Genomic DNA, 13,655 nt, shown 5'->3' on the forward strand with positions numbered 1-13,655 from the left:
ACACCCCACTTTCACCAATGGACAGATCATCCAAAATGAAAATAAATAAGGAAACACAAGCTTTAAATGATACATTAAACAAGATGGACTTAATTGATATTTATAGGACACTCCATCCAAAAACAACAGAATACACATTTTTCTCAAGTGCTCATGGAACATTCTCCAGGATAGATCATATCTTGGGTCACAAATCAAGCCTTGGTAAATTTAAGAAAATTGAAATTGTATCAAGTATCTTTTCCGACCACAACGCCATGAGACTAGATATCAATTATAGGAAAAGATCTGTAAAAAATACAAACACATGGAGGCTAAACAATACACTACTTAATAACGAAGTGATCACTGAAGAAATCAAAGAGGAAATTAAAAAATACCTAGAAACAAATGACAATGGAGATACAACGACCCAAAACCTATGGGATGCAGCAAAAGCAGTTCTAAGAGGGAAGTTTATAGCAATACAAGCCCACCTTAAGAAGCAGGAAACATCTCGAATAAACAACCTAACCTTGCACCTCAAGCAATTAGAGAAAGAAGAACAAAAAAACCCCAGAGTTAGCAGAAGGAAAGAAATCATAAAAATCAGATCAGAAATAAATGAAAAAGAAATGAAGGAAACAATAGCAAAGATCAATAAAACTAAAAGCTGGTTCTTTGAGAAGATAAACAAAATTGATAAACCATTAGCCAGACTCATCAAGAAAAAAAGGGAGAAGACTCAAATCAATAGAATTAGAAATGAAAAAGGAGAAGTAACAACTGACACTGCAGAAATAAAAAAAATCATGAGGGATTACTACAAGCAACTCTATGCCAATAAAATGGACAATCTGGAAGAAATGGACAAATTCTTAGAAATGCACAAACTGCCAAGACTGAATCAGGAAGAAATAGAAAATATGAACAGACCAATCACAAGCACTGAAATTGAAACTGTGATTAAAAATCTTCCAACAAACAAAAGCCCAGGACCAGATGGCTTCACAGGCGAATTCTATCAAACATTTAGAGAAGAGCTAACACCTATCCTTCTCAAACTCTTCCAAAATATAGCAGAGGGAGGAACACTCCCAAACTCATTCTACGAGGCCACCATCACCTTGATACCAAAACCAGACAAGGATGTCACAAAGAAAGAAAACTACAGGCCAATATCACTGATGAACATAGATGCAAAAATCCTCAACAAAATACTAGCAAACAGAATCCAACAGCACATTAAAAGGATCATACACCATGATCAAGTGGGGTTTATTCCAGGAATGCAAGGATTCTTCAATATACGCAAATCTATCAATGTGATTAACCATATTAACAAATTGAAGGAGAAAAACCATATGATCATCTCAATAGATGCAGAGAAAGCTTTTGACAAAATTCAACACCCATTTATGATAAAAACCCTGCAGAAAGTAGGTGTAGAGGGAACTTTCCTCAATATAATAAAGGCCGTATATGACAAGCCCACAGCCAACATCATCCTCAATGGCGAAAAACTGAAAGCATTTCCACTAAGGTCAGGAACAAGACAAGGTTGCCCACTCTCACCACTCTTATTCAACATAGTTTTGGAAGTTTTAGCCACAGCAATCAGAGAAGAAAAGGAAATAAAAGGAATCCAAATCGGAAAAGAAGAAGTAAAGCTGTCACTGTTTGCAGATGACATGATACTATACATAGAGAATCCTAAAGATGCTACCAGAAAACTACTAGAGCTAATCAATGAATTTGGTAAAGTAGCAGGATACAAAATTAATGCACAGAAATCTCTGGCATTCCTATATACTAATGATGAAAAATCTGAAAGTGAAATCAAGAAAACACTCCCATTTACCATTGCAACAAAAAGAATAAAATATCTAGGAATAAACCTACCTAAGGAGACAAAAGACCTGTATGCAGAAAATTATAAGACACTGATGAAAGAAATTAAAGATGATACAAACAGATGGAGAGATATACCATGTTCTTGGATTGGAAGAATCAACATTGTGAAAATGACTCTACTACCCAAAGCAATCTATAGATTCAATGCAATCCCTATCAAACTACCACTGGCATTTTTCACAGAACTAGAACAAAAAATTTCACAATTTGTATGGAAACACAAAAGACCCCGAATAGCCAAAGCAATCTTGAGAACAAAAAACGGAGCTGGAGGAATCAGGCTGCCTGACTTCAGACTATACTACAAAGCTACAGTAATCAAGACAGTATGGTACTGGCACAAAAACAGAAATATAGATCAATGGAACAGGATAGAAAGCCCAGAGATAAACCCACGCACATCTGGTCAACTTATCTTTGATAAAGTAGGCAGGAATGTACAGTGGAGAAAGGACAGCCTCTTCAATAAGTGGTGCTGAGAAAACTGAACAGGTACATGTAAAAGTATGAGATTAGATCACTCCCTAACACCATACACAAAAATAAGCTCAGAATGGATTAAAGACCTAAATGTAAGGCCAGAAACTATCAAACTCTTAGAGGAAAACATAGGCAGAACACTCAATGACATAAATCACAGCAAGATCCTTTTTGACCCACCTCCTAGAGAAATGGAAATAAAAACAAAAATAAACAAATGGGACCTAATGAAACTTCAAAGCTTTTGCACAGCAAAGGAAACCATAAACAAGACCAAAAGACAACCCTCAGATTGGGAGAAAACATTTGCAAATGAAGCAACTGACAAAGGATTAATCTCCAAAGTTTATAAGCAGCTCATTCAGCTTAATAACAAAAAAAACAAACAACGCAATCCAAAAATGGGCAGAAGACCTAAACAGACATTTCTCCAAAGAAGATATGCAGACGGCCAGCAAACACATGAAAGAATGCTCAACATCACTAATAATTAGAGAAATGCAAATCAAAACTACAATGATCTATCATCTCACACCAGTCAGAATGGCCATCATCAAAAAATCTAGACACAATAAATGCTGGAGAGGGTGTGGAGAAAAGGGAACCCTCTTGCACTGTTGGTGGGAATGTAAGTTGATACATCCACTATGGAGAACAGTATGGAGGTTTCTTAAAAAACTACAAATAGAACTACCATATGACCCAGCAATCCCACTACTGGGCATATACCCTGAGAAAACCATAATTCAAAAAGAGTCCTGTACCACAATGTTCATTGCAATTCTATTTGCAATAGCCAGGAGATGGAAACAACCTACGTCCATCATCGGATGAATGGATAAAGAAGATGTGGCACATATATACAATGGAATATTACTCAGCCATAAAAAGAAACGAAATTGAGTTATTTGTAGTGAGGTGGATGGACCTAGAGTCTGTCATACAGACTGAAGTAAGTCAGAAAGAGAAAGACAAATACCATATGCTAACACATATATATGGACTCTAAGAGAAAAAAAATGTCATGAAGAACCTAGGGGTAAGACAGGAAGAAAGACACAGGCCTACTAGAGAATGGACTTGAGGATATGGGGAGGGGGAAGGGGAAGCTGTGACAAAGTGAGAGAATGGCATGGACATATATACACTACCAAATGTAAAATAGATAGCTAGTGGGAAGCAGCTGCATAGCACAGGGAGATGAACTCGGTGCTCTGTGACCACCTAGAGGGGTGGGATGGGGAGGGTGGGAGGGACGGAGAAGCAAGAGGGAAGAGATAATGGGAACATATGTATGTGTAAAACTGATTCACTTTGTTATAAAGCAGAAACTAACACACCATTGTAAAGCAATTATATTCCAATAAAGATGTAAAAAAAAAAAAAAAAGGATTATACACCATGGTCAAGTGGGGTTTATCCCAGGAATGCAAGGATTCTTCAATATATGGAAATCAATCAATGTGATACACCGTGTTAACAAACTGAAGGAGAAAAAGCATATGATCATCTCAAAACATGCAGAGAAAGCCTTCAAGAAAATTCAGCACATATTTATGATTAAAACCCTTCAGAAAGTAGGCAGAGAGGGAACTTTCCTCAACATAATAAAGGCCATATATGACAAACTCCCAGCCAACATTGTTCTCAATGGTGAAACTCTGAAACAATTTCCACTAAGATGAGGAACTAGACACCACTATTATTCAACATAGTTTTGGAAGCTTCAGCCACAGAAATCAGAGAAGAAAAAGAAATAAAAGGAATCCAAATCGGAAAAGAAGAAGTAAAGCTGTCACTGTTTGCAGATGACATGATACTATAAATAGAGAATCCTAAAGATGCTACCAGAAAACTGCTAGAGCTAATCAACGAATTTGGTAAAGTAGCAGGATACAAAATTAATGCACAGAAATCTGTTGCATTCCTATACACTAATGATGAAAAATCTGAAAGAGAAATTAAGGAAACACTCCCATTTACCACTGCAACAATAAGAATAAAATACCTAGGAATAAATCTACCTAAGGAAACAAAAGACCTGTATGCAGAAAACTATAAGACACTGATGAAAGAAGTTAAAGATGATACAAACAGATGGAGAGATATACCAGGTTCTTGGATTGGAAGAATCAACATTTTGAAAATGAATATACTACCCAAAGCAGTCTACAGATTCAATGAAATCCCTATCAAACTACCACTGGCATTTTTCACAGAACTAGAACAAAAAATTTCACAATTTCTAGGGAAACACAAAAGACCCCGAATAGCCAAAGCAATCTTGAGAAAGAAAAACGGAGCTGGAGGAATCAGGCTCCTGTACTTCAGACTATACTACAAAGCTACAGTAATCAAGACAGTATGGTACTGGCACAAGAACAGAAATATAGATCAATGGAATAGGATAGAAAGCCCAGAGATGAACCCACACACATATATTATCTTTGATCACCTTATTTTTGATAATGGAGGCAAGAATATACAATGGAGAAAAGACATCCTCCTCAATAAATGGTGCTGGGTAAAGTGGACAGCTACATGTAAAGGAATGAAATTAGAACATTCCCTAACACCATACACAAAAAGAAACTCAAAATGGATTAAAGACCTAGATGTAAGGCCAAGCACCATCAAACTCTTAGAGGAAAACATAAGCCGAACACACTATGACATAAATCACAGCAAGATCCTTTTTGACCCACCTCCTAGAGAAATGGAAATAAAAACAAAAATAAACAAATGGGACCTAATGAAACTTAAAAGCTTTTGCACAGCTAAGAAACCATTAAAAAGACGAAAAGACGGCCCTCAGAATGGAAGAAAATATTTGCAAATGAAACAACTGACAAAGGTTTAATCTCCAAAGTACACAAGTTGCTCATGCAGCTCAAATCAAAAAAACAAAAAGCCCAATTCAAAAATGTGCAGAAGACCAAAATAGACATTTCTCCAAAGAAGATATACTGATTGCCAACAAACACATGAAAGGATGCTCAACATCACTAATCATTAGAGAAATGCAAATCAAAACTACAATGAGGTACCACCTCACACTAGTCAGAATGGCCATCATCAAAAATTCTACTAACAATATATGCTAGAGAGGGTGTGGAGAAAAGGGAACCCTCTTGCTCTGCTGGGGGGAATGTAAATTGATACAGCCACTATGGAGAACAGTATGGAGGTTCCTTAAAAAACTAAAAATAGAACTATGCCCAAGCAATCCCACTACTGGGCATATACCCTGAGAAAACCATAATTCAAAAAGAGTCATGTACCACAACGTTCATTGCAGCATTATTTCCAATAGCCAGGACATGGAAGCAACCTAAATGTCCACCGACAGATGAATGGATAAAGAAGATGCGGCACATATATACAATGGAATATTAGCCATAAAAAGAAACGAAGAGTTATTTGTAGTGATGTGGATGGACCTAGAGTCTGTCATACAGAGTGAAGTAAATTTGAAAGAGAAAAACAAATACCATATGCTAACACGTATATACGGAATCTAAAAAAAAAAACTGGTTCTGAAGAACCTAGGGGCAGGATAGGAATAAAGACGCAGACGTAGAGAATGGACTTGAGGACATAGAGAGAGGGAAAGGTAAGCTGGGACGAAGTGAGAGAGTGGCATGGACATATATACACTACCAAATGTAAAATATATAGCTAGTGGGAAGCAGCCGCATAGCACAGGGAGATTAGCTCAGTGTTTTGTGACCACCTAGAGGGGTGGGATAGGGAGGGTGGGAGGGAGACGCAAGATGGAGGAGATATTGGGATATATGTATATGTATAGCTTATTCCCTTTGTTATACAGCAGAAACTAACAAAACATTGTAAAGCAATTGTACTCCAATAAAGATGTGTAAAAAGAATACACATTCCATAGATACTGTCCTTCCAAGCTGTAGTGTAGCAGGTCAGAAGCTATAAACATAGCCTTGCCTTTATTCTTTGGGAAGCAGTAGAAAATTGTGGTAAATATGCACACGAGGGCATCAGAATGATTCAAAGTTTTAACACTGCCTCCATCACTCCAGGTTATAATGGGAACTGAAGTTAATTGCTGGAGACTGCTTTATACCTCAATGTCCCATCAACAATGAGGGGTAAAGATACTTACCAACCTCACTGAGAAATTGAATGACATAATTTAAGTAAAGCTCCCAGCGCACAGTAAGTATTAAACAAGTGGTAACCATACCTACTAGCTGCTTAACTATTAAATCAATGTAATACTTACACTTCAAGTGATAATGAAGGTTAGGCACCAAATCAGAGAAAAATAGTAACAATTTATCTTATTTGAATTAATGTTAACTCAAAGTGTTAATACACTAACTTTGTCCGTAATTCACACTGCCTTATCCATGTATACTTAGTAGATTATTAAAAACAACAACAACAAGACAACCAAACACCACTTAGTGCATCTGAGACAGCTGATGTATAGGAAGCTTTCTGAATGCATGATGATTTGACTATGGCAAGCTGACTCAAAGGTGGCAAAACAACTCAGTGTTTGGGTATAGAACCTGATTTCTATTTTAGGTATCTAAATCCTTTAGATCTCAGTTTCTTTACCAGCCAGGGTTTGAGATGGAGGGAGCAGGGAAGGCAATCACTTCCCTTAGGCAATCACTAAGTGGTGGAGCAAGGATTAAAAGAGGAATCTTTTAGACACCAAAATATGTGCATTTAAGTACTGTACTACAACTGCTTCCCCAGTTAGGGATAAAGACTGGGCTGTGCCAGTAGTTCCCAGCCAGCGACACTCAAGAGAAGCAGGTGGTACAGGGGCAGAAGGTGTGGCCTCTTGGAACCCCCTGCCTGCATTTAAATCCAGCTCTGCCACGTGTGCCGTAAAACCTTGCAAAAATGACTTAATCTCTCCATGCCTGAGCTTCCTTAACTAGAAAGTGAGGATGGAAACAATACTTGTCCATAAATTCATAGGAGGGTTAAACATCTAATACATGCAATTTGCTTAGAACAGTGTCTCATCTATTATATTAAAAGCAGTTGTTACCTGTTATTTATCTTGATGGACACATGGGAAACATGCTAAGGCTTGGGGTTTTTTTCTTCATTTATTTTTTTACTGAATCTGTGGGATTTTGTCTCATTTGCAACACAGTTTTTTACTCTGTCTTACAAAGCTGGGGATATACCTTTTATGTCTTATGCACTGACTACTTCAAACACTGCTCATATATGTTTTTTTCTCTTATTTCATAGGGATTTCTGGGAATTAAAGGAGATATTTCCAAATCAAGCTATCCCTTCATGAGGACTATGAGTGTTAGGTTGTCTATCTTTGGGCCAATGATTCCAAAATCACTAAACTTTAAAAAGTGAGTTGTCAAAACTGCCCTGTAAACTGCTGAGGACTATAAAATTGTAAGGTAAACGCTTACTCAAGGAAGTTGGATCTTATCATAGAGCTTGGCTTTAAAATCAGCATTTAAGGCAAACATTGAACATAGTTAAAATTACTCTTGAACATCTCGTAGAGCACAGGATAGTTCTGTTTGTCAGTAAATCCACTATAGTCACTTTTTTTTTCTTTTTTTCTTTTTTTTTTTTGTGGTACGCGGGCCTCTCACTGTTGTGGCCTCTCCCGTTGCGGAGCACAGGCTCCGGACGCGCAGGCTCAGCGGCCATGGCTCATGGGCCCAGCTGCTAGGCGGCATGTGGGATCCTCCCAGACCGGGGCACGGACCCGAGTCCACTGCATCGGCAGGCAGACTCTCAACCACTGTGCCACCAGGGAAGCCCCACCATAGTCACTTTTTTCTCCAGCTCTGGAGCAGATGACATTTCTTCTGCTGAACACCATATGAAGAAAGTGACTTGTACTTAAGCCAGTTTTGTATGAAAAAAACATGCACAACATCAACCTAGCACTTTATATATACTGTCTCACTTACTCTTCACAGTGGGCTTATGAAGTATTAGTAGGTATTCCTTGCTCACCTTCTAAGGACTGAGGCAAAGCAAATAACTGACTGGCCTGTGGTCTCTGGCAGGTGGGCTGTGGAGCAGAATTTTGATCTCAGCTCACCAAAGCCCCTAATTTCCCTCCACATGTTCCCTCTGCCAAGAATAACTTTTGTATGACATTGAAGGATACAAATTGTCCTTTACTCTGCTCAAGCAAGACTGCTTAGCAGCTATTAGAGGAAAGGTTGAGTTTAGAGCTTCTCGCATTGAATGCAGAGAAGTTGGAGGAAGTCCAAAGACTAAGGAACCCGTTTGAAAATAGTCCCAATAGGGATTCAGTTTAAGAGTGGAAAGATATAAAGAGAGATAGGACATTACTGATTCTGCTGGGTTTTAGAGCCATAAATAAATTATGCAGGGAAGCCAGGGAAGAAGCATCCTGACAGTCTGGGTGGCTTGGTTGCAGCCTTCCTTGAAAAGGCGCTGGATGGGGGCCTCCCAAGAGTCCTTTCCATCCACAGTTCTAGGAACCCACCCTGGACATCACTAATAAATGGAGCAAAGCTAGAGAGATTTCGCCCACCAGCTAGTTACAGATACTACTCAGTTGATTCCTAGAATGCTTCTCTAAAGGGGAACCAGACATTATTGTCTTCTCATTTAATGATGGGGAAATGAGGCCCAGACACCAGATTCACGGGAAAAGTGACGGCTCCACAGGCACTTTTGCTGGACAGGCGGCCCCAAGGGCACTGGCTCCACGGCCAACAGTGAGTATCCACGCCTACCCCTGGCCTAGAGGAAGCGCACAGGACCCAGGGGGGTAATAGGGTGTAATCAGGGGAATGTTCCTGATGGCTGGTGCCATATACCTGTGGTCACCAGACCAGCCCATACCTCTGTATAAACAGGCCTGTGAAAGAGACCAATTACTCAGATCCCTGGTCCACAATAAAGTCAGATCCTTTCTTGTGGCCTTGCTCTTTCTAAAGGGTTCTTTTTCTTTTAATTGCTTTTTTTCCTGATTATACATACAACATAGTTAATACAAAAAAGGAAAAAACCGAAAAGTGTATAAAATAAGATAAACAATATAGAGAAGATGAGATAAACAACGAGGTCCTACTGTATAGCACGGGGAACTATATTCAGTATCCTGTAATACACCATAATGGAAAAGAATATGAAAAAGAATATGTATATGTATGTATAACTAAATCACTTTGCTGTACACCAGAAACTAACACAACATTGTAAATCAACTATACTTCAATTTAAAAAAAAGAAGGGATTTCCCTGGTGGTCCAGGGGTAAAGAATCCACTTTACGGTGCAGGGGACATGGGTTCGATCCCTGGTCAGGGAACTAGGATCCCACATGCCACAGGGCAGCTGGGCCCGTGCGCCACAACTACTGAGCTCGCACGCCTCAACTAGAGAGCTTGCGTGCTGCAAACTACAGAGCCCATGCACCCTGGAGTCTGCATGCCACAACTAGAGAAGAGAAAACCTGCACACCAGGATTAGAGAGAAGCCCACGTGCCACAACGAAAGATCCCGCATGCCTCAACGAAGATCCTGCGTGCTGCAACTAAGACCCGACACAGCCATAAATAAATAATAAATTTTTAAAAGATCATGTATTTACTATATAGGATATCTTTTCTTTATAAAACTCAGCTATATAATAGTCTATGATATGAATAATAGTAACAATAATAATGAGATAGCTTATGTGCCAAATGCTGTGCTAAGGACTTAATTTGCATCATCTCACTTATTGAAAGCAATCTGGACAGGAATTACTTGACACTTCCTCCAGGTCCAATCCAGTATGACACTTTTTTTTAAATAAATTTTAAAATTTATTTATATATTTATTTAGCTGCGTTGGGTCTTCGTTGCTGTGCGTGGGCTTTCTCTAGTTGCGGCAAGCGGGGGCTACTCTTCGTTGAGATGTGTGGGCTTCTTATTGCAGTGCCTTCTCTTGTTGTGGAGCATGGGCTCTAGGTGCGCAGGCTTCAGTAGTTGTGGCATGCAGACTCAGTAGTTGTGGCTCGTGGGCTCTAGAGCACAGGCTCAGTAGTTGTGGCACATGGGCTTAGTTGCTCCACGGCATGTGGGACCTTCCTGGACCAGGGCTTAAACCCATGTCCCCTGCATTGGCAGGTGGATTCTTAACTACTGCGCCACCAGGGAAGTCCCCAGTATGGCACTTTTAAAAAGTCAGATATTTTCTTTTCCCTTTCTTTAAAAAAAAAAAAAAAAAAAAGGCTAAAAAATCTAATGATTCAAGAACATCAAAATCAGCTAGATCATCTTTTCTTTTTTAAATGTTTATTTATTTATTTATTTGGTTGTGCTGGGTCTTAGTTGTGGCATGCGGGATCTTCGTTGCGACATGAGGGGTCTTTAGTTGCGGCATGTGGGCTCTTAGTTGCAGCATGCAGGATCTAGTTCCCTGACCAGGGAACAAACCCGGTCCCTCTGCATTGGGAGCGTGGAGTCTTAACAACTGGACCACCAGGGAAGTCCCTTAGCTAGATCATCTTATCATCTTGATTACAGCCTCAGAGGTATGGTTAACATTAAAACCTAAGAAGAACTTACAAAAATTAACATGAATGATAAGCCTCTAGATTTATAAGGCCCCTGTGGGCTCTGTTAATCTGAAAATTCAACAATGGCCTACCACACCTCATCACCAGGCTAATGGTAAAATTATCTGTCTACTTTTAGAACTGTTTAGAGTTTGTGCTTAAGCCACACTTCATTTTGATGACCTTCTGTAAAGGTCTACTAACCTTTTTAGTTCTGTAATTTTCAGCCTTGTAACTTATTAAAGATGATACTGATACAAACATTCTACTAAGCTTTATGAAAGATATAATTTTAAAAGACCAGCACATCTAAACAATAAAGTTTTCACCTACAATTTCTTAATAGAATTGTCTAGAATGTAGTATAATATTAAAAAATAGTCAATACAAAATGTAAAGTCCTTACAGAGGAATCCACACTTCTATCCTCTTGTTTTCTCTTCACTTTAGTTGGTTTGTGTTTCTACTTTTCAGCAACTTTCCATTTTTCTCCTAACTCTGAACACTAATTCTCCCTTCTGGAACCCAGAGATAATTTGTGATTTAAAAATCCTCTAAGGTGAAGAACCTAGGGGTAAAACAGGAATAAAGACACAGACCTACTGGAGAACAGACTTGAGGATATGGGGAGGGGGAAGGGTGAGGTGTGATAGGGCGAGAGAGAGACATGGACATATATATACTAACAAACGTAAGGTAGGTAGCCAGTGGGAAGCAGCCGCATGGCACAGGGAAACCGGCTCGGTTCTTTGTGGCTGTCTGGAGGGGTGGGATAGGGAGGGTGGGAGGGAGGGAGACAAAGAGGGAAGAGATATGGGAACATATGTATATGTATAACTGATTCACTCTGTTATAAAGCAGAAACTAACACACCATTGTAAAGCAATTATACCCCAATAAAGATGTTAAAAAAAATTTTTTTTAAATAAAAAAAAAATCCTCTAAGGAACCGAGTAATGGTTACCAGAGGGGAAGAGGTAGGGGGAGGGTGAAATGGGTAAAGGGGGTCAGCTGTACGGTGATGAGCAAGCTGTAGAGTATGCAGAAGTAGAAATACAATGTCGTACCCATGAAACAAATAATGTTATAAACCAATGTAATCTCAATAATAAATACATACTTACATACATAAATATTAAGAAAATAAATAAATAAAAATCCTTTAAGGCTACTGAATTTTAAAATGTGCTTTCTTAATTAAAATCTTAGCAAAAACAAGCCCTAACATAGGGCTTACTACTGTGAGATACTTTTACATAATATATTTTTCTCTTTGCATTGTGCCTCAATTCCAACTATTACCTAGTAGGCAGAAAATGAGACATGTCCTATTCACTAATCCCGTACATTAAAGCAACTATATCAAGTCACTTGAATCTCATATTTAAAAATATGAGATGTAGGCAGAAAACATTTAAAGGCTAATCTACTTTTTTCCTGAGTATATTTTCCCGGTACATATGGCTATGTACCATAGAGCCATAATGAAGGCTTTGTACCCATTTGTGCCCAGAACTAACTGTGCCTGGCACATGGTGGCACTTCATAAATATCTGTTGAATGAATGAATTTGCAACCAATGAAGTGATTTGAGGAGCACAGAGAGAAAAGGGCAACTCTGGTCTCTGCCCCTACCATGAACCAAGGCAAGAAAACCTCAGCCCCTCCCAGGTCCCATAAATGGCAGGGTCACCCCACTCATTTGGTTCTTGGCCTCAAAGGTTGGCTGTGGCTGAGTTTTTCTGACGGAGCAGAGTGAGGCCTCTTCACAAATGCTGACTTGGATCTCAAATGCTGACCTTCATATTTTTTCTAAGAACCTCTTTTACACAAAGTAGATAAGTAGCTGTTAGATAACAGTTAGCTCTCCATCCCATCTCCTAAGAGAGAACAACTGCTTACATGGACCAGACATTAAGATTTGTGTTCCAGTTACAACTACTCATGTGGCAACACCCTCTTTATAGGATGCACAGAATAATATTCTCTTTGAATGGTCTTGATATTATAAAAAGAGTTTAATTGTACACTTGCATATTTGAATTGCATTTTTGATGAGTGAATATTTAAATAAATTTCTTTATTATTGGTTATTCTTCATTTGTAATCTTCCCCATTTTTATTTACTTTACAATTAATTTTTTATTGAGATATAATTGACTAAAAATACTTTTTTATTTGATCAGATGGAATGGGAATATTTCATAGTCAGTTATTGCTCATTTGTTTATAAATCAGTGTTTACCTTTCTTTAATCAGCTCCATAACGATATTGCCTAGATCTAACTGTAATTTTTATATCAATCAGCTTTATTTACCATTTGAAAAATAACTGTTGTTTAGCTACATACTGAATTTCTTGAATTTAGGTATTGTTCAGAACAAAATTTATTTAAGAACAATGATGCTATACTTTTGATGATGTAAAAATTTAGGTATTATTGTTTCCAAAACATTCAGTACTCTATCCTAACCTAAATCTTCTGCCTTCTGCCCTACGTAATATAAGGATATATCCTGGGATGAGGACTGGAACTTTGAAAACTGTCTGGGCCTCACACAGAAGTTCATAGTCCATCTTTCGGGAAATATCTCAAGGTGGATGTTCAGAAGCAGTGAAATTCTAAACTAACCAGAGGCTCTCCTAATATCAGTGTTCGCTAAACTCACAAGAATTTTGAATATGCCTCAGAGATCCCTCAATCTACTCCAAGCAGCTATTCCTGCT

The sequence above is a fragment of the Lipotes vexillifer genome, unplaced genomic scaffold (genome assembly GCF_000442215.2).
Source record: "Lipotes vexillifer unplaced genomic scaffold, Lipotes_vexillifer_v1.1 scaffold732, whole genome shotgun sequence".
Lineage (NCBI taxonomy): Eukaryota > Metazoa > Chordata > Mammalia > Artiodactyla > Lipotidae > Lipotes > Lipotes vexillifer.